This window comes from Euprymna scolopes, chromosome 19 (genome assembly GCF_053919585.1).
Source record: "Euprymna scolopes isolate OS-2025 chromosome 19, ASM5391958v1, whole genome shotgun sequence".
Classification (NCBI taxonomy): Eukaryota; Metazoa; Mollusca; class Cephalopoda; order Sepiida; family Sepiolidae; genus Euprymna; species Euprymna scolopes.
The window spans coordinates 38,510,362-38,533,110 of record NC_136500.1 but is presented as its reverse complement, the minus strand read 5'-3'; the positions used below and the strand labels follow the sequence as shown (position 1 = coordinate 38,533,110).

The window sequence follows — 22,749 nt, the reverse complement described above, 5'->3', positions numbered from 1 at the left end:
GTTTTTACAGTGTTGACGTGGATAGTAAGACGCTTTCAAAGAAACGGCTTGACACGACCGGAGTCAGATCAAAGTTGCTGTCTGTGCCGAAATTGGAAGTGAACAAAGTGCATCATCGTAGACTCTTGATGCATTTTAAAAACGTGTTTGAAGTTTAACCTTTAATTCTGACCAATTTTCATATTGTATCGTTGTGCCATGTTATTGGCTTTTATAATAATGTAGTCCACTATATTTAAAAAAAAATGCACTTTTACGAACATTGTAACTTTTTTATTCAAAACTCGGATACCTGTACGTAATTGTGAGCTTAATCCTTTATTTAATGCGTGATGATATATTGTTCTCGTCCCGTCACCCATGTAGCAATATTAATTAATTATAATGCTATTCTTCGTTACTATATATGCATGGAATATGTAAAGATGGGACTTAAATCAAGAGAAGATTATCAGTTAGAACTAATTTGATCAACACCTTTATCCATTGTGCCGCGTGTTCATGTATATGTTACAACGTATAAAGTTTGGGATTTAATGAAGGGGTTGATATTTTTAATTCCGAAAAAATTCCCATGTTGGATATAATTATTGAATTTATCTATGCATACAGAATTTAAGAAATTTTGCCTACATTTGTATATATATATATATATATATATATATATATATATATATATATATATATATATATATATATATAGTGTCTTGTAGGTCAGCTTCAGTTTTGCTGCTTCGGTTGTCTTCTCTGTGGCCTTGCCAGGCCACTAATATATATATATATATATATATATATATATATATATATATATATATATATATATATATATATATATATATATATATATATATATATATTCAATTTGTCTTTACGTAAGGAGTAATTTGTTGCTATACAGTCATGAGACCTCTTCAGACAACAAACGCTTATTTCCGAAAGCGAAATTCAAAAATTCATTTTTTTTAAAATCCGCTTTCGTAAATAAGCGTTTGTTGCCTGAAGAGGTCTCTAGTTATTAAACACTAGAAGACCGAAACATGCTCATGACTGTGTAGCAACAAATTTCTGCTTATGCAAAGAAAAATTGAAAATGTAACTTGCTCTACTTCCGCATTGAGCACTCTTGTATTAACCTCGTTATATTTCATTGGTTACCCTACTTTTGAAAAGTAGCAACCTCAAATAATATATATATATATATATAATAAAACTGAACGGCTGTGTGTGTGTCTGTACACGTATAGGCTTCTATATGGTTGACTATTATAGAAAACTAACCACATATAATGATAGAAGAGGTATCGAGGATCAAAAATAGGTATGTTACATTTTGAACAAGTGGAAATTTATTAAAATTGTGGGGTCTGCGTACGCGCCTGGCCCACAAAGTATGGACAAAAAAAGTTTTACAAGGGTTTTTGATATAGATGCGCATAAGAATACTTTGATAAGTATGTTTCAGCTTAAACAGGGATGGTATAACAAATTGTTCGCGCCTGGCCTCCATAAAATAGAACTATGCCACAAAATTTTACAAAGACTTTTGATATCTATCCGTGTAAGTATACTTTGTATTTATGTGCCAGTTTGAAGAAATATATTATAATAAAATTATGGGCTCTGCGTTCGCGCTTGACCTCCATAAGATGGAAATATGTCACAAAGTTAAATAATTTTTTTTTTTTTTTAATATAGATCCACAAAAGAATATTGTGATAAGCGTGTTTAAGTTTGAACAGGTGTTGCATAATACAATTATGTTGCTTTCATAGAATAGCTTTGAATTTTTTTTACTAAAATATTGTTTTAGAAAAATAAGTTGTTTGTGAGTAATGTCGGAACCAATTTAAGTGACTAAAATTAGATTTTACCAATATTTTATGGACAAAAATCAGAGGCCTGCAGTATTAATGATGGAGTCCCTCAGGGGTCAATCCTGGGCCCAACTCTCTTCCTGATCTACATCAATGACCTCTCTAAACACATACTTAAATCATTCGTTGACATCTATGCTGATGACACGACCATCTACGGCAACACATCAAAGGCTGTAAATGACAAAGTTCTCTCTGATTCTCTCTCCTCTGATCTCGAGCGCGTGGTTCAGTGGGGGGGGGCGCGGCTGGTTACCTTTAATGCATCCAAAACCAAACTCCTATCCTTACATCATCAACGCTCATATCCCCATCTGGCATCAATTGGGATGGATGGCTCTCGTCTGGGAGAGGCCCCGTGTTTTGACAAGCTTCTGGGTTTGACCTTTACTCCTGATCTGAAGTTGAACACGTACATCAAGTCTGTTGCCAAAGTCGCTGGAAAGATGGTGGGATCCTTCTACCGCTCCAAAAATCTCACTGCTGATGCAATTCTCTATCTATATAAAAGCCAAGTACGTCCAAGGATGGAATACTGCTGCCATATCTGGGCAGCTGCTAAAAACAGCCTATCCTGCATTGACAGAGTACAAAATAGACTTCGTGGCTTAGTGGGGGATGCTCTTTTCTCTACCCTGCAACCTCTCTCCCACAGAAGAGACGTTGCGAGCCTATCCTTTTATCGTTATTTCCATGGGAGGTGCTCGTCTGAACTCCAATCTCTGGTCCCCCCTCGCCAATCTTTCACGAAAAACACCCGTCTAGCCGAATCCACTGTGAAAAATTTCCCCCACTCTTTATCTGTGCCTAAATCAAAAACGTGGATTCCATGAACAAAGCTTCAATCTTAGAACTGCACGCATGTGGAACTCTGTTCTGTCTGCCTGCTTCCCACCTGACTACAACTTGGATGTCTTCAAGTCCAACGTTAACAAATTCCTAATGAACCGCCCCCTTAAGTAAACACTGCATCAAATCTCCACACTAACGTAATGTACTTGCAATAACCCTTATTCCTGAGTGGCTTCTGGGCCTTGATAAGTGGTGACCACTGTGTAAAAAAATATATATATATTTAAATAAGTTATGATAAAAATAGAAGGGTTGAAATATTTGATTTATTTTCTGTCTGTGTGTTCTTATCTCGTTTAAGTAATTGATTTGTTTTTAAATATCAAAGTTACTTAAAGGCGTCTAGTTTAACTCTGCCATTTTTTATAATAAAATTTTAAAATATTTGTAAAATCCTATTTCAGTCACCTTAATTGATTTTGACAATACTCCCAAACAAATTATTTTACTTAAACTACATTTTAGGAAAACAAATGTTATATGTTTTAGATGGCGATTCATTTAATATTATTAAATAAATGAAAAAATTAAATAATGAGGTAGATAGAGTATTCCAAAGTAAAAAAAAAAAAAAAAAATAGCAGTGGATTTTATGAAATATAAATAAAGATTGTGAGATGCAAGAATTACCTCAGTCGAAAAAGATTTGTTTTCCTCTGACTGACAAGGAAAGAACAGATGCTGAATTTTTAATTATTCAGTCGAAAATAAAAATAAAATTATTTTTCCATGATAGATACTACACTTGAAAATATTCATCCACAAATAAAACACATTTTATTTACAAATATTTTTAATGATTTCTTAAAAATTTAAAAAGTAAAGAAACAGAATTTCTTTACTTTTCACAGATATTTTTATAGTTTGGTTGATCGAATTAAAATTTATTTTTTTATTAAAAATGATTTAAAAATAGAAAAAAATTTTGGTTATAGTTCTTTCATCGCATCTCACTTTGACCCCAAATCAGTTTTGAAAAACCACAAAACATGTTTCATGTATGGATTTTTATGTGTACCATTTTATGATCAGAGATAATTCCCTTCAATCATCTTCCCAAAAGTCAAAATCTCTTCGGTCAGTTTTCAGTTGATAAGTTTGCAAAAGTTGAAACAGAAAAATTTTTATATATCAAAATTCATTAAGACAAGGTAAGAGTAGATTCCTACATACATCTTAAAGACCATATAAATAACTATACAGGCCAGATATGTATATTACCTTCTAGCTTCACAGCTAGTTTACGATGTATACATGAAAGGACCCAAGATGCAATGACTTATGTCAGAAATTATGAAAAACGAGACCTGTTTACTCACATTCACGTCAAATCCAAAGTGGAAGGAAATCGAAGATGAACAAACATACATCAGCCGACAAGATATAGATGGCCAGGGTGTTTCGCCTGGAGATAATCGAAGCGATGAATCTGATAAACAAATCAGAAACTTTAGTCCGCTATGATGCTATATGTACACAATTGAGTGGCAAAAAAGAGGCTGGACTCATGTGTATATATTATTGTGGATTACTAGAAAAATCAACTCCAATGAAATTGATTCCATTATAGCAACTGTGTTACCTGATATACAAACTTATCCAACCTTTTCCTAAATAGTAAATAGTCACATGGTATATGAGCCTTGTGGTAATGTCTATAGAAATTCACCTTGCATAGTTGATGGCCACTGTACAAAAAGATATTCTAAAATCTCTCCACTTGAAACTCAGTTTAGTGAGGATGTTTATCCGTCTTATAGGAAGAGATAGCCCGAAGATGGTGGCTTTAAAACTATGTTTGACAGGCATAAGGTTGACAATAGATGGATTGTACCTTACTTTCAAAGACATTCGATGCTCACATAAATGTTGAATTTTGCAATTCTGTGAAATCCATCAAATATGTTTGCAAATATATAAATAACGGATCTGGTGCAGCCATGTTTTCCTTACTAAAAATGTGAGTGATGAAGTTACTCGATATAAACTTGGTTGATATATCGGCACTAATGAAGCATTTTGGCGCATTTGGGGGTTTCCTGTCCATGAAAGGCATCCTCCAATCCAACAGCTTGTAGTTCATCATGACAAGTGTCAGAGGGTCTATTTTATAAAGGAAAATGCTGGTCAAGTTGCCCTAAACCCAAAAGATAAAACTCTTACTATATATCTTCAATTGTTTTAAGAACATAATGTTGCAAAAAAAAAAAAACTCTTATTTATAATCAGTTTCCATCTTATTATACATGGGAATAACAACACATGTAGAAAAGAAAACAAGAAGCTTATGTTGATTATCATCCAGGTGTAAAATTTGACACTAGAATTGGAAGAGTTTACTCTGTGTACCCAAGTAATCGTGAGTATTTCTTTTTTGAGGTTCCTTCATCATGAAATAATTAGACCGACTTCATCATTTCTAATAACTAACTTATAACAAATTACCACGTGACTAGGAAAAAATATATATAAGTAAATTAAAAAACAATCTCTACATTTTTTTCTACAATATGCCTGAGGATGATAGAAGTACTTCTGTCGAAAGCGCTCGCGATTATGGATCCAACATATACAATTTCGAGAAGAACACAAAAAGGACTATTCGGAGATTGGAGAAGATAAAAAGGAAAATTGTAAAACAGAATAATTCCGTGCTATTCAATAATAGTTGTCTATATATATATATATATATATATATATATATATATATATATATATATATGTATAAACATATATATATATATATATATAAACATATATATATATATAGACATATATATATATAGACATATATATATATAAACATATATATATATATATATATATATATATATATAGACAACTATTATTGAATAGCACGGAATTATTCTGTTTTACAATTTTTCTTTTCATCTAAATATATATATATATATATATATATATATATATATATATATATATATATATATATATATATATATATATTTATATATATGAACTTTGTCTCGGCAGCCAAGTTTAACGCATATCTTATTTTTCTTTTAATAATATTATTGGAATTCCTTCCAATTTTTCCTTTTACCTATTTATGAATTAGGCCACGGATTTCGGCCTTTTGGATTATTTTGCACCATCTCCCAATCACGCAATTTCCTTGGATTTTACTTGCGCGAATGGAAATTTTACTAACTTTCTTGGATTTACATTTTTGGATTTTACCGTCATTGGATACATTTCCCTTTCACCAGACTATCCATTCACGTGAAATCACCGTTTTCTTCACTCTGTACCCTCTGCTTCACTTTTTGTTATCAAGTAAGATCTTTGACTTACTTGCAGTTTCATCAAATACTTTTGTATGCAGAATCCGATCCCACATTTTGCTAATTCCTACCCTCTGATGAGAAGGAAAGTATTTCTTTGAAACTCCACGAATTAAGGACTATCCACTTATTTAGTGTTTCCTTTTCAAATTAAATATATTTTAACTCTTTTTCAAAGTGTTCTTAACATGTTTTATTAACTATTTGCTCTTATATATATATATATATATATATATATATATATATATATATATATATAGTCATCCACATACAGTACTGTTTCGCTGTTTCACAGCTCATAAGTGCGGCTAGACAGGTTGATTCCGGAAGTGAAAGTGTCTCTGTGGGTGACATTTCCGGACACAATACCTCTCTCAATTTTCAGTCTACAGACTCGAAATTTGATATACATGGTATGGAGATTTGGGAACATATTTGTAATCCGTTTTGGGCCAGACATTTGGTTGTTAAGCGGTCAAAGTTCAAGCATTTGACCTTTGAGAACTCTAATAAAGTCCTTCGCCAATTTTGGGTATAACCAATTAAAATTTTAGATATAGGTTCCTTGGATATGGATTTAACTTAATAACTTCTAGGACGATTATATGTATAAAAAGAACAAAACAACAACATCAACAACAAAACGTAATTTTCTTTACTACAAAAATAAAATATAGATAAATACATATTATTTGTTTGTGTTACTAATTCATTCATTCATATATATATATATATATATATATATATATATCATATATATATACATATATATATAGTAGTAAGTAGTAAGTTATAAATATATATGGCATATATACATGTATATATATAAATAAATATATATTTAAATATATACATGTATATATGCCATATATATTTTATAACTTACTACTTACTATATATATATATATATATATATATATATATATATATATATATATATATATATAAGAGAAAGAAAATTAAAACTGTAAGTTGAACTTTACAATCAAAATTTATTGTTCGACTGAATACTCCAAAAACAATTTACAAAGTCCTTATTTCGCGGAGTTTCAAAGAATGCTATTCTTGTTATTCTTGTCATCGGAGGACGCAATGAAATCGGCAAATTATATTTGTAGCAATGCTAGAATTTGTTAGTTAAGGCATTAAGTGAAACCGCAATTTATTGTTGTTATAAATTGATACATAAAAAATTGAAAAATGTATATGTAAAAAATATATATAAAAACAAACCGCGCATAATATTTCAGCTTGCATGAAAATCCTCTCAAGCTGATCTGAAATGCAAAATATTTCTTTACAGAGAATGGATTCCAAAATAAGTCCAGCGTGACGATCCATATAATTCGATTGGAAAGTCTTCCAAACAGTTGAAATAATGAAAATTGTTTTTTTCGGGCAATACAATAACTCAAAGAGAAGTCTCCAGTCAAATGGGATCTAATAGTAAAAAGAGAGAAAACCAATATGAGATCCTTCATCATCGGCTTAATTAGATAAAGTGATTTTATGTCCTCTGATGAGACGGATAACAAGAATAGCATTCTTTGAAACTCCGCGTGATAAGAACTTTGTAAATTGATTTTTGGAGTATTCAGTCGAACAATAAGTTTTGATTGTAAAGTTCAATTTACAGTTTTAATTTTCTTTCTCTTATAATAAGCTCAACTCGCTATTGCTTTTTTTATTCGGTTGGGATTAAATTTTCTATACATAAATACTGTTATTTATATTAGCTTAAAGTTTACCATTGCGTATATCAGGTAAACACTACACCCTTTGTTTTCATTAATCTCTCTCTCTCTCTCTCTCTCTCTCTCTCTCTATATATATATATATATATATATATATATTATAAAAATTATATTACGTATATATATATATATATATACTTGTGTGTGACTTGTGTGATGTCTTTCGGTGGTCAGAGCCCTCCAAGGTCACTGCGGCAAGCGGCCTCCAGTTGGGACGGTATAGGCGGCGTCGAATCAATAGACCGCTGCACCGTTTCGCTGTCCCTCTTTACACAGACAAGCATGTGGCGTAAGCTATTGGAGTCACTGCGTCTCATAGCGGTATAACCGGGGATCTGAGATTCGTCTGGTACAGACTTCAGCCAGGTATCCAGCGCCGACTTGAACGATTCTGTTTTGCAGTTCGTGATCTCTCTGATGTTACGTGGTAGGCAATTGAAGAGCGTAGGACCCCGGGAATTTAAACTCGATTCCCTGAGCCGTCGGATCCAGTTGTCCCTGGCACTGGTTAGGGGTGGTACCACACACCTTCTGCCACGTTTTGAGATATGGTGCTGTATACCAGCGTTGGGCACCTGGTTCTCCATCATACGCCAGGTATAGATGATTGAATATCTTTCTAGCCTGCATTGAATCGATTTGATATTCAACGTATCCAGCACTTGCCAATAATTCAATTGACTACAACCAGTTATCTTTCTTAGAAACGACTTCTGGATGGCCTCTAATGCTTGAATATGACCTTTTCTGTCCGGAGTCCACAGCTGACAACAGTAATCAATGTGCGGCAACACCAGCGACTTCCAGAGTGTCAGCATTAGTTTTTTTTTTTGTCTCGTTTTGAAAGTGCGTAGAATCCAACTGGAAAGGCTCCGTGCAGTTGAACAATATATATTTGTTTCAGTATTTAGTGTAGAGTACACAAAGAAGGCTTCATAATTGTATTTGCATCTTCATATGACAAAAGAAGAGAAAGGTCCAAATCACTTGAGGGGGGGGGGGAATAACGTTGATTCTGCGCATGCGCAACCGTCGTGTTTTGTGTGTTCTTAGCAAAACATTCACCGAGTTCGTATGCAACTCTTTGCCTTCGCTGTTCTCGTTTGTTGCTGTTGTTGGGCACTATTCATTCATTTTTGCATGTATTAGATTAGTTTGGTTGGAATTTATTGTTGCTTTAATATCATTCTAATTACAATTATTTCTAGAGAGATATTAGGTACTCACAAGAGGGACTGCGCGAAGGTTGCCAAGATCCTTAAATGAAAGTGGAACTGTAACGTTACCTATGTTTACGTCCGCGTTAACATTTAGACACCCGGGACACAACACGTTGTAGGTTCAGTCAAAAACGAGACAAAAATAGGAAATAACTTCAACTCCTGTTTCATATTTTAAGAAAAGTCTTTATTCCTCATTAACCCGCAACGATGCGTGACTTCTCATTACGACTGTGACGTTACTCACATTTCTAACGGGATTATCTTATCTAACGTACTCATTATCATCCTCGACCGTGACCGTCGGCCTGTACACACATTACTTTTATATTTTTTTCTTTTTCCTTAGTATGACGGAACCTCGGACACGGCTTCGCCTTTGCATACGCGCGTCGGCGTTCTGTTACCAAACGAACTGGGTTCGGACTTGGCACACCCACGTTGTTAGTCAGTGTTTTAATGACTTGGCTACCGGCACCTACCTACTGCTCTGTGTGTTGGGTGTTCAACAGCCTGGAATCTTACAAGTATACCTAACAACTACGGCGAACGAAGAGGTCTCCATGTGGACGAGACGATTATGTGGTACGATCATTAGATCTCAAAATAAAGTTTAAAAATATTGCTGTCACGTTACATCACGAAAAAATAGAAAATAGTCTTATAATCCGCTAATTATTCTGCTATTAAGACTGTTTCCTTTAAAGTACATGCGGATATTTAACAATCTGACAATTATATAACTTAATCGTTTTACTTTTGAATTTAAAATGAATATAAAGTGCACGCAGACCATATACTTTAAAGATTATATAAAAGTAGTAAGATTAGTTTTAATATATTCATTACATTTTATATATATATATATATATATATATATATATATATATGAGAGAGAGAAAGAGAGAGAGAGAGAGAGAGAGAGAGGAGGGGCGGAGGTAAACGAAATGTGCAGAGTTTTAATAAATGTTAATTTCTTCGTTAAATAAGGCGTGTCATTCAAATGTCCCACGGGACGCCGTTTGCCCACGTAATACATACATACATGCATACATACATACACACACATACATACATACATACATACATACATATAGATATCATTGTTTTATATATATAATATATATATACATATAAATATATATATATATATATATATATATATATATATATATGTGTGTGTGTGTGTGTGTGTGTGTGTGTGTGTGTGTGTGTATGTGTGTGTGCGTACTAGCTGACAGCCTGGCGTTGCACGGTCGGACAATACGCTTAAAGATGATATTTTAATTCATTCAGATTGCGTATATATTATTATAGAATCAATACTCTGTTGATTATTATATATCATGATGAATAATTTACTCGGTAGATTAATTCGCAAAAAAACTAATAATGATAATGTCGTTCATCACATTTGTCAGTTCAATAATGAGACGTCGCGTTTCTTCATATCTCTAACCTAGCTCCCTTCTCCTCGTTTGATGAGAAGAATTAGGCTTCGCAATGCCTATGTATTGGGAACGTTTCTTCCTATTGATATTTCTCTTTATTGAACTTACAAATGAATTCATATATATCTATATTTACTTTATCTTGTTTAAATTTCATTTTATATATGCACACACACACACACATATAACTATATGCATAATAGATGAAACACAAGTGTCTTTAGGTATTTAATAATTATTATAGTAAATAATTATATATATATATATATATATATATATATATATATATATATATATATATATATATATATAATCACCCAGCGACAGTACTGTTTCGCAGTTTCACAGCTCATCAGTGCGGCTAAACAGGCAACTGCCTTAAGCCAGAATCGAAACCCGACCGCCCAAATGACATATATATATATATATATATATATATATATATATATTGTGTCACATTCAAGCAGTCATTTGAAACCTAAGTCTCTTGCATGCGAGGCAAGTACTCTGCCACTTCAGCAACCGCGCCACACACAAGAACGTCTATTAGATAACACAGATTAAAGAAAACCCGCGGCAAACCCGACTATGGAATATACCTATTTCGTCTCAAACAAGAGGTGTGGTCCTCCAACAAAGAGAACCCAAGCAAATGTTTCACAATTAGTATCTTTTAGAAACATTATATATTTTAGAAACATTATATATTTTAGACATATCATATATTTTAGAAATATTATATATATATATATATATATATATATATATATATATATATATATATATATATATATATATATATGGTGAGAATAATGGAAATAATATTCCGACGGGATAGGAAGATGAAAAAGGAATATACCAAGTTATATGTCCATCAAAGTTTCGTCTTTATTGTAAGACTTCTGGATTTTTTTTTCAATTTATTTATTCAGAAGAAGTCTTACAATAAAGACGAAACCTTGATGGGCACGTCATTTGTTTTCACTTTGTCATATATATATATATATATATATATATATATATATATATGTGTGTGTGTGTGTGTGTGTGTGTGTGTGTGTGTGTGTGTGTGTGGTAGTTAAAAGTATAAGAATTAGATTGATTCTTTAAGAGGAGACTTATCAGGATAATGCAAAGCACAATAAATTGTTTTGGAGGTTATATAGAGTATGAATAAAATAAGAAAAAACAATATAAAAATATATACTAATGTATACATATTTATTCGTTTATTCAACAAGAATGATATACAAATTAGGAGAGTAGGATAAGTAAAACTCTTTATACCATGGTATTTCGAAGCCTAATGCTTCTCATCAGAAGAGAAGAGAAGATGCTGGGTAACATAACAGGGATGCAACGTCTAGCAATAGTTACATTAGGAGCGAAATAATTGTGGAGTGAGAGATGAAATATTGAGACTGTGTAGGGAGGGAATGGGAGATCTAAAATGATGTCTGTGATATCGGAGGAAGATAGCTTTCATTTTATAATGAAAGTAGGTGTATATCATATCTGCCATGGTGGGTTTAATATATGTATGCATATGCGCATCTAAATTCTCGTGAAGAATATAGGATAAGTGATTGAGAGAGGATGTTTATTTAATCATGTGTATTAATGGGTTAGAACTCTGGAATGAGTTTACTTCAAAATAGGAGATTTATGTTCGGTTCGTATATACGAGTAGTCGTATCGGAATTGCAGCTTAGTATACGAAAGTACACACCTTTATACGAAAGCAAAGATTGCAAAATTTGCTTTCGTATAAGCTGTACCGCCTGAAGAGATCTCTAGTTACTCGTAGCTGACCGAAACATACTCATGAATGTGTAGCGACATATTACTGCTTACTACAAACGAAGAGTATACCCTGCTCTACTTCGATATTGAGCACTCTTGTATTAAACCCGTTAAACTTCATCCTTTATACTTAACCTCTAGAAAACAATTATACACACGCGCGTGCGCACACACACACACATATATAATTTGGTGTTGCTATTTTTTAAAAGTAAGGCAACCAGTGAAATGTAACGAGGTTGATACAAGAGTGCTCGATACGGAATTAGAGCAAGTTACACTTTTAATTTGTCTTTACATAAGCAGTAGCTTGTTGCTACACAGTCATGAGCATGTTTCGGTTTTCTAGTTACTAAATTCTAGAAGACCGAAACATGCTCATGACTTAGTAGCACCAAGTTACTGTTTATGTAAAGACACATTGAAAGTATATATATATATATATATATATATATATATATATATATATATATATAGAGAGAGAGAGAGAGAGAGAGAGAAAGAGAGAGAGAGAGAGTCATATTTATAGTATTCCGAATTTTACTGGGTTTATATAATGTAAAATTCGGTAATCGTTCACATACCAATAGGTTTTAAGCCAAAATGAGATGATTTAAACTGTAAGCTACAGAATTATCATATTTCATAATTGAGCATTCATATATTGTTTTAACAAAAATCAAGACATCAAGGAATATATAGATTGCAACAAATAGTGTATCTCATCGTTAGTTACAATTGTTTCCAGACTATTCGGACAAATTCAAACATTATGTCGTTTGAAAATTTTCACAAGAACAGCCTTTCGTCAGACGTATGTAATAAAAAAACACTTTAACAATGAACAGTATGGATTCCATTTGCCTTATGTGGAAAAATATGGGAAAATATTTTACCTACATCTCATCCTTCCAAAGTTTTTTTTTAAAGATTTATATAGTTACCTATTTTCGTATCTCTATTAAAAAAAATTTCAATTGAGTTATCATAAAATAATATATATATATATATATATATATATATATATATATATATACGCACATACACATATATATTATATAATCTCAGTAGACTACAACGTGGTCGTCTTGTAATCATCAAATACATGTTATAAACCACGTTGAGAAGTGTTCATTTTCTTTCATCATTTTCAATCGTCTCATAATACCTGTTTTATATAGGTTAACTTTCCACCATAAAATGTGAGAAATTTTAACTAGAGATAACCTTTTATATAGTATCTTTAAGCAAGATCTCAGACGCAATCTGAACGTAGGAGTAGCGTACTTATATCGTTAACGAGTAAATGACTTAATGGTCGTATCATTTTCCACATACGTCAACAGATAATATCTACTTAATGTGTACACATGAAATTGCATACGAAGCAACAACTGCACACATCTATGCGCACCCGAGAATGCGTTTGTACAAAGGAAAACGGCCATAATCTTTGCCATATGTTGTTATATAATGTGTTTTAAAATTTGAAAAGATTGCAAGCTAACGTAGTCGTGCACACACACACACACACACACACACACACACACACACACACACAACTATGCCCAAAAACACACACACACACACACACACACACAACTATGCCTAAAATCATTGATGTATTATTAGCAAGACTAGAAAAATAAATGTGACCCGTTCGGTCACCCATTGAGACTGTTTCAGGTTGTTTAAACAAGGAAAACGTTTGTAGAATCTGTTAAAATTTAAAACATTAAGAAAAACAAAATGAAAAATAAGTCTCTTCCTGACTCTCTACACATCCTATTTACCTCTCTAATGTCCGTTTCTCCCTCTTTCTCTCTTTCTCTCTCTCTCTCTCTCTCTCTCTCTCTATCTATCCATCTCTCTCGCTTATCCGGTTCTGCCAATCTATCTATCTATCTATCTATCTATCTATCTATCTCCCCCTCTCTATCCATCCATGTATCTCTCTCTCTCTCTCTCTCTCTCTCTCTCTATATATATATATATATATATATATATATATATATATATAATAGAATATAGAATAGGAAAGGATGTACAAAACAGAACTGGGGGCGAGAATTACTAATGAGAGACATGAGTAATAGACATCTAATAAGATATGGGCCACTTTGCGAGTTGACTGCAAATGGCAGCCACTTGCAGCAATTAAAACAGAAGGTTTTAAAAACATAACCTAATCTCAAAACTGGCGAATATTTTAGCATGTATTTTGTAAGATACGTAGGAAAAGCGCCTTAGAGTAATAACTGTTGATTAACTCGGCTTTAGCATAAAACCATACCATCAATAAAATTTTTACAGTGGCGAAAATCTAATTTACCAACACTTTTCTCGACTACCAGATGAGTTTAAAAATAAGTAGACAACGGTGACCATCTGAGTTGAATCGTAAAAACAGATTAAAACAATTGACGTTAAAACAAGTGCCCGTACATGTGCTCGATAAAAAAAAAGATGAATAAATAATGAGTATTGAGAAAAATACAAAGAACAGGAAAAGAAAATTCCCGCTCCTCTTTCACACGTAATAGTGGATGTTAATTATAAGCATTAAAAATATTGCTCCCTCTTTCTAATAAATACCCCATAAAACATCGGACGCAATATATATTTAATCTAAGTGACACATCTTTAGAAACATGCACACAGAGTACTCTCTGTCTCTCTCTTTCTCTCCCTGTCTGTCTGTCTCTCTGTCCCTGTCCCTGTCTCTGTCTGTCTGTCTGTCTCTATCTCTGTCTGTCTGTCTGTCTGTCTCTCTCTCTCTCTCTCTCTCTCTATATATATATATATATATATATATAAGTATTGCAAAACAAAAACAAATAAATAACATCATTCATATATATGTGTGTGTGTGTGTGTGTGTGTGTTATTTACACTTGTTTTTGTTTTGCGATACGTTTTGAATGAATTCAATGATTTATACAAAAGTGCATTTTTACCTAAATGCGAGTTGAGAATAATTTTCCCTTTTTCCCAATTTGGTACCCTCAAATGGGGAGCGGCATATGCATTTTGTTTTTAAAACATGATCATTCACTGACACGTGTTTCGTCTAAAATATGATTATTCACTGATTCAGCCACTATGATGAGGCATAGACGACGGAACACGTGTCAGTGGACACACACACACACACACACACACACACACATATATATATATATATATATATATATATATATATATAATATGAAGTTATTGTTTAGTAGAACAGGGTCTAATATTCATTTGTTTTTACATAAACAGTAATATCTTGCTACACAGCTATGAACATTTTTTATGTCCGCTAATTACCAGTAGCTAGAGATATTTTCAAGCGATACAGCTTAAACGAAAGCAATCTTTTAGCCCCATTCATTCCCATTAATTCTTATATCTAAAGACAGACTCGAAACCGCACTTATATTGGGTCTTATTTACGAGGGGCGTGCAATAAGTAATGCCCCTGACCCACTTCCAGTTGTTTGATTTAGCTGAAATTTTGTATGTGCACTGATTTATATCTCTACGGGTTATGAGGCAAATTACAGCTCTTAACTAATTGTGGTTTCTGTTTTATAGGTGTTTGAACTGAGTCAGGTGTGAAATGGAGCCTGTTGAATGTCGAGCAGTGATCCGGTTTTTGTATTCGACGCACACCATTGATGAAATGAAAGAAACTAATGATGATAATGCCTCATCATATGACCTTGAAAAGCGCTGGCATCGTGAATTCAAACATGGCCGGAAGTCTGTGGAAACAGCTCCCAGACCTGGTCGCCCCCCCCCTTCTGCCATTGATGAGGCATCTGTCCGTCAAGTTGAGGCTGCCATTTTGGAAGATCGGCGCATTACTATTCGCCAAATAGGCCAAGATGTCAAGATTAGTACAGGGTCTGTGAAAACTATCATTCATGACCATTTGCATATGCATAAGGTGTCTGCCAGATGGATTCCCAGATTGCTCACACCATTCCAGAATTGAAAACGCGTCGAGTGTTCGAGGATGAATTTGGAGATGTGCCAAGAAGATGAGACAAAGTTTTTCAAAAGACTGATTACACAGGATGAAACCTGGGTCTATCACTATGATACAGAGACCAAAGCCCAGTCAATGCAGTAGAAGCACTTGGACTCACCACCTCCAAAGAAGGCAAGAGTGCAGCCCTCCGCTGGCAAGGTTATGCCCACAGTCTTCTGGGACCAGGACGGAGTAGTGATGACAGATTTCCTGGCAAAGGGTACCAAAATTACAGGAGCCTATTATGCTTCACTTTTGAGGAAATTAAGGGAAGCTATCAAAATCAAGTGACGGGGCAAGATCAGCAAAGGTAATCTCCTCCTGTAGGAAAACGCTCAGGTCTACAACTCGCATGTCGCCAGATCAGAAGCACAGGCGTGTGGTTATGAAATCTATCCCATCCTCCCTACTTTCCTGACCTTGCACCCTCTGACTTTTACCTATTCCCCGCCATGAAGTTGTTTTTGAAAGGAAAGCGTTTCCCAGATGATGCAGCCTTGATTTCTGAAGTCACATCTTGATTGGAGGAACAACCTAGGGTGTTCTACAAAAACGGTCTCCAGAGCTGCATCAAACGATGGCAGAAATGCATAACTCTAGGTGCTTCCTATGTAGAGAAAGACTAATAACTGTGCCAAGTTTCGTTGCTCTACTGCTATGCGAAGTGGGTCAGGGGCATTACTTATTGCACGCCCCTCGTACATACAACCAAATCTGATTTTTCACATTTGACGGAACATCCTGTGATATTTTCATTGCAAACTTTCTTTCATATAAGCTTTACCGCCTGAGGAAATCTTTAGTTACTGGTAACTAGCTGACCGAAACATGCTCTTGAATGTGTAGCAACATATTAGTGCTTATGTAAAAACAGTTAAAGAGTATATATATATATATATATATATATATATATATATATATATAGATGTTTTTATTTGTTTTTGTTAGCGATACTTTTTGAATGAATTCAATTATTCACACGAAATTGCCTTTTTACCTAAATGCGAGTTGGGAATAATTTTCCCTTTGACCAATTTGGTACCCCTAGATTCAGCTACTCTGAATAGTTGTAGACGACGAAACACGTGTCAGTGGATAATTATAGTTTAAAAATAATATATATATATATATATATATATATATATATATATAGCCGCACTGATGATCTGTGAAACAGCGAAACAGTACTGTATGTGGATGACCATATATATATATATATATATATATATATATATATATATATATATATATATATATATATATATATATATATACTAGAATTTCAGCCCGGCGTTGCCCAGGTGTTTGGAGGTGTATGTTGAGCAAAAAAAAAAAGGTCAATTTTTTTTTAACTTTGATCCACTTAACATTGATTGTTTGGAGCTCAAATCAAGTTATTAAGTTAGATACATGTCCAAGGAACCTATATCTAAAATTTTAAGTTTTTAGACCCAAAATTGGCGGAAGAGTTTGGTAGAGTTCTCAAAGGTCAAATCGTTGAACTTTGACTCCTTAACAGCTAAATTTCACACGCGTGTGTGAAGGGATACAGCCTACATGTGGTTTAGCTCGATATTTATATCGTCGACGTTTATTCCTATTTACTTGCCTCTCCACGAGGGCAGAGTTAGACAAAAGGTCGGTTTTAAAATCCAGCTCCCCAAAAAGGGGCACTCTGGATAAGAAAAAAGGTAAAAATTGTCTCAGTTATCTAGGATTTCTGGTCTACTGGCAGTGTAACACCAAAACAGTTACTACACTGTGATTTATTTTTTATTTTACTCTTTCAGAATTAAATCGCTGACCAGAAACAGAAAATATCGAATTGACCCGAGAGAAACTTAACCCATTCGACTGAATTGGATTTTGTCAGAGAACATCAAATGCTATGTTATTTTCTTTTACATCTGTTAAAAATAAATAAATAAATAAAAATAAACAAATAAATAAATAATAAAAAAAATAGACTAAAACCGAGAGCAAAATTTATATTTTTAGTTCCGTCTGTAAGTGCCAGGTTTCACTTCACGCAGAAGTGGACACTTTTCTTAAGACAAACAAAACAATCTCTTCACACAAACTAACAGGAAGACGGTGTAGAGGAATCCGGCTTGGGCAACTTTCCACCGATGTTGATTAAATCAATTTTTATTTAAATAGCTATTGTTTATCTATAGAAAAAGAGGAATATGATTGTCTCTATTCACTTTCCTCCTCACAAGGGCAGAGTTTTAATCACGTATTATCGATTAATAAAATCGTGGTTATTAAACTACGATTAACCTGTTGGAAAAAATACAATGAAAATTATGTACAGGCGATAAATATTTTTTGCTGTTGTTTTTGTTAAATATTAATGAATGAGGGACCATTTTGGGTTAAAATCTAGATTAGTATTACGTTTGTAATCTTAAAAAAAAAAAAAACACGCTTGATATGCGTATGTATCTTCAAATAATTGTTAATCTCCGTTTGTATGAAGGCTCCATTGTTTAGCGATTATTCCAGCATATGTACACACTTCGAGGCTGTTTGTAAGATTCCAAGCGTAATCTATCCATACGCATAAAGTTAAGTGTTATTGTCGCACTGACATTGATATAGAATTTAACATTATTTATTTAAATAGCATTAAAAGGAATTTCGGCACGTCTGCATCATGGACGGCGCCATTGGTAGGGGGCGATAACTCCAATTTCTTTTTGGTAAAATAACACGATAAATAAGTAACAAACAAGATTTTTTTCTCTTAACACAAAAATATTTGTAAACCAAAACATTTCTTGTATAGAAATGTATCAATCATAATTGTATAAACATTGTTTGAAAAGTCTGCGTAAGAAAATATAATTTTAATAAAACGATTTTCGAATTAAAATAACATTGGATTTGTTTGGTTATTTTTCAAAACCTTTTTTGAATTAAATTAAAATTGTCACTGTAACAAAATATAATTTTTACTATTTGTGGCACCTGGTGAAGAGCCAAGAAAGTTATATATATATATATATATATATATATATATATATATATATATATATATATATATATATATATATATATATATATATAATAGTTTAAATGTTTCAATTAATAAACAATTTGAAGGGAGTGAAATGAATGAACTTGGTCGATTTACTGTCATTGTTATTTGATCGAGAAGCGCCAATTAGCGACAGTTTAGTGAAACGCATAAAAAATGGCGCCGTCCGATTAATGCATAAGTGCCGGGGCTTCTTAATATAGTTAGTCATGGCTATGCAAGCGACTGCATAAAGGTTAACTAATTTGCATATTCCTTTGAATAGCGAACTACATTAATTATTCATTTTTTTAAAGGTTTCTTAGTGGATGCTTGGTTTCATTGAACTATTCCACTTAATTATTTTATGCATAGTTTTTACATTGCGCATAACTGTGCAGAATTTAAGATTTAAAGGTTCTAGCACACGTACATGTATACATACACATGCACGCACACACACACACACACACACACACACACATATATATATATATATTTCTTTTATTCTAAGTATATATATATATATATATATATATATATATATATATGATTAGAATAATAGAAATTATATTCCGACTAGATGAAAAGATGAGAAAGGAACAAACTAAGTTATATGTTCATCAGCATTTCCTCTTTATTTCAAGACTTCCTCAGGATGATTAATCTTAAAATATAGGCGAAACGTTGATGAACATATACTTTGATTTGTTCTTTGTTTTTCTGTCCATATATATATATGACTACTTCATTTAATCACATAAATTAATATACGAAAGTATAAATTTATGCGTAAACTTTAAGTATTTACTTCAACAGTGCTCAATACGTAGGTAGAGCTAGGTAGTAAGTAATAAAATATATATGGCAATTAAGCTACACAGAATATTCCGCGTTTCATCCACCCTAGGATTCATCAGGCATAAGCGTGGATGAAACGCGGAATATTCTGTGTAGCTTAATTGCCATATATATTTTATAACTTACTATATATATATATATATATATATATATATATATATATATATATATATATATATATATATATATATAGATCAACATATATCCTGCTCAGTAACAGGATCTATGTTGACCAGGCTGACCATTTGGGAATACCAGGTGGTGTATGCAGAAGGACGTCGATATTACTCAACAATAACTGCAAAAATATAACATCGTTATCTAATCTGACGGGAATATAAAGGCGATTACAGACTGCTTGTGAATTTGATATTCCCATACCCCTCTCCCCTTTCGAAGGAAGCCGGTTCAACCCGCCTAGAGTAATCGCCGTTTCGGTTTCTAATATTGTTCATGCAATCTATTCTTTATGCTGTAATCGCGAAATCGGTAAATATTTTTTAAACGATCACCCAGAAACCTACTTACATCAGAAAAAAAGTAAAACGTGGGAAATGGAAGTTTCTTTAATATAATATATTGCTATTGTAAAAAAATGTGCAAAAATTTATGTATATTAATAAAAAATATGTGCGGTTACTTTTTTATACACTGCATATTTTGTGGTAAAAAGTGAATACCGCTACGTTAAAAAGAGAGTATTGTTTATAGGATGTGGAAACTTTGGAAAATTCGTTCTTTTTTTCTATGCACTGATGAACTTGCCCAGTGCATGGAGAAATTGTATGACAATTACTTAAATGTAGTTATAGTAAATATATTTTTAAAAGTTAATTGATCGGAAAATGTTTAATCTAAGATGTTGCCAGGGCTCTCACAGATTTTCCTGTTTGGCATGAGTTTCAGTGAACATGCTTGATTAAATTAAAATATATTATTTTGTTTTTTAATATTTATACAATATAAAACGCAATGAAACTCAACAAGTAAGTAATGATAAGAAATATCTAATTTTTTTCGTGTAATTATAGCATTATTATTACCATTAGTAGTAGTAGTTTTGTTGTTAGAGTAGTAGTAGTAGTAGTAGTAGTAGTAGTAGTAACCCTTCTTATCGAAATGATATTACATTTTAAATAATTTAACATTAACATTTACGTTGGAACCTGTTAAAAAAGTGACATTATTTTAGAACCTGTTAAAAAAATAACATTACTTTAGAACCTATTAAAAAGTAACATTACTTTAGAACCTGTTAAACATTACATTACTTTCGAACCTGTTAAAAAAAAGTAACATTATTTTAGAACCTGTTAAAAATTAACATTACTTTAGAACCCGTTAAAAAAGTTACATTATTTGAGAACCTGTTAAAAATAACATTACTTTAGAACCTGTTAAAAATAACATTACTTTAGAACCCGTTAAAAAAAGTAACATTATTTTAGAACCTGTTATAAAAGTAACATTACTTTAGAACCTGTTCAAAAAATTAATTATTCTCTCATAAAATGAGATATCGATGTTTATTTTGCTGAGTGATCAGTTCATTTAAATAAATTTAAAAAAAACTAATTACAGTTGATTCGACACGATTGTCAGCTCCTGTTTTGACGACAGTGCAGAATCATGCTGATCCGGTTGAGATAATCAGGTCAACATGATGAAAACATGACGAATCGAAAATGGATTTAAGTGGCAATGGGGGACAAACAAACACAAACAAAGTCATAAACCGTAGCTGTAGTTCGGTACGCCTCACTTAAATTTGCTCGATTATTTATTTTTCAAACCCCTCCCCTCAAAATGGTAGTCGTCACTGTCTAGCAGTAAATTAAGCGATAGACTGTGAAAGAGATACAATTTATGTATCTATACTTGTAGAAGAAAGAAAAATACACAATAATAAAAAAAGATGTGTATTATCTATTTTGTTGCTGCTAAATTATCCATATATAGTAATAGCGTTGGACTGTTGCCCAATTGGCTATATAGCTTTAGAAAAGTATTTGATAAGCGTGACAACAGCTGGAGAAAAAAAAAACGCCTTTCGAAATTTAAATTGAGCAGGGGTGCATGGTGGAGGGTCAGACGACTCAAGGAGGTAGCACACATGCTAAAAAAAAAAAAAAGGAGAAAAATTACTAAGTAGACCAAGCCTAGAGTTTAGTAGGATTTCGGAGCCTTTAATTGTAGAAAGAAAACACTGTACACCCTTAACATTTCGGCGATGTAAGAGAGATAATCCCCTGTCGATCTTTTTCAGAGTTGCCTCGCCTTTGTCAACCATTTTTTTGCTCAAATTTGAAACAATAACCACAAAATAGAGACTAACTCACAGAATGCTAAAGTATCCACGGAGCTAGTAACTTTTCTTAATTAATCGTTAATGGTATAAATTGCGTATAATTTGATTATTTATGGGGATGGCTCAACAAGAACTTGTTTAAATTGGATTACACTCATTAAGGCCCGATAGGCACTCGAGGATAAGCCAAATGCTTCTCGTCAGAAGAGAAGAAAAACCAACATTATAAAAATATAATACAGGGTGTCCATAAAGTCCGTGTGCATTTAAAAAAAAAGTTATAA

The 22,749-nt window shown here is 32.8% G+C and overlaps 1 protein-coding gene and 1 long non-coding RNA gene across 9 annotated transcripts in view; one reads left to right on the top strand and one right to left on the bottom strand.

The window, feature by feature from the left end:
* Positions 1-22,749, bottom strand: part of LOC145303536 (homeobox protein Mohawk-like) — a 407,111-nt gene that overhangs the window by 191,267 nt on the left and 193,095 nt on the right. The window lies entirely within an intron of this gene.
* LOC145303537 (uncharacterized) overlaps positions 1-22,749 on the top strand; it is a 162,455-nt gene that overhangs the window by 25,679 nt on the left and 114,027 nt on the right. The window contains exons 2-3 of one of the 5 annotated variants that reach the window (XR_013873724.1): positions 9,352-9,587; positions 18,065-19,157. The exons of 3 other annotated variants lie outside the window; for them this stretch is intronic. This is a non-coding gene — a long non-coding RNA (uncharacterized LOC145303537). Of the gene's footprint in view, positions 1-9,351; positions 9,588-18,064; positions 19,158-22,749 lie in introns of those variants that run through there. One more of the 5 variants, XR_013873726.1, reaches the window with a different exon arrangement.